Genomic DNA, 1,198 nt, shown 5'->3' on the forward strand with positions numbered 1-1,198 from the left:
TAAATAATCGATAGTCCCGTTTCGCTTGGAATTGCATAATTAGGGGAATCCTTCGGCAATCCAAGCATGTGTTTCTTATGGTTTTGCAGTCGCGTGAACGAAAATCGTGTCTTGTTACCTAACGTGTCGCAGTATAATTGGATCCTAAGTTTTAGTTTTCCGAAGGCATAATGATTTTTTTAAAGCATATACAGATTCATTGTTGAAAACATGCTAGTTGTGAACAGCACTAACGATATAGGCCTAAAATGGTTGTCGCCTGTGCTTTTTTTCATGTCAAACAAATTTTTGAATGTGTAAAAGAGATGTGCTTGTTTACGATTTTAATGTAAATAGACAATTTAATTTCAGGAACAATATACATCAAGTTTTTTCAGGCCGAGGCGGTTGGAAAAATCTTCCTAGATGTTTGGGAAAACCAAATCAGAATAGCTTTTCACATTTACCGAATTAAGTACTATATGTTGCTAAATCTTGAGGAATTAGCCATGTGTCGATGCATAAGAAAGGCATCATTTCGGCATGATCTGAAGACAAAGTGATCATCAGAAAATTGCCTAAGAAAGTCATGACCATCGTGTCACTTTAATAGCCAAGACTCTTCAGGGCAATAATGCTGATCCGTCATTTAATATACATACGAGTACATGCGGAACGTTTGGCATACTTTATGGGGTCGGCCTTAGTTGGCAAACGCGTGTGCTGCTCAAGCATGCAAATAAAAAGACCCAGACAGAAACTCAAATACGCAAACACAAATGGAAATACAAATAGAAATGCCTAAAAATTGTGCGTAGCAATTTGTTCTACACAATAAATATGGCTACATGGTTAGGCTGCTTAAAACAACAACAAACAGTGGCATCGACAAGAATAACAATAACAATAACAACAAGAACAGAGCAGAAGCACTAGTAGAAACACGGGCAGACACTAAAACTCGAAACTCAAACTCAAACCCAAACTATAAAAGTGATTTATTTGATGTCACAGAAAAGCAGTCATGCATAAATATTTAGCATAACCCTCACTTCGCAAAAGATATTTAAATCAGCGCTGGGCGATACTCAGAATACACACACACACACACAAATATATATATATCTATATATATATGGAGAGAGAGAGAGAGAGAGACAGAGAGAGAGAGAGAGGAGATGCATACAGTGGTCCAGGCACTACACAAATAAATGTATAA

This window comes from Scaptodrosophila lebanonensis, unplaced genomic scaffold (genome assembly GCF_003285725.1).
Source record: "Scaptodrosophila lebanonensis strain 11010-0011.00,11010-0021.00 unplaced genomic scaffold, SlebRS2 tig00000096-arrow-pilon, whole genome shotgun sequence".
In the NCBI taxonomy this organism is placed as follows: Eukaryota; Metazoa; Arthropoda; class Insecta; order Diptera; family Drosophilidae; genus Scaptodrosophila; species Scaptodrosophila lebanonensis.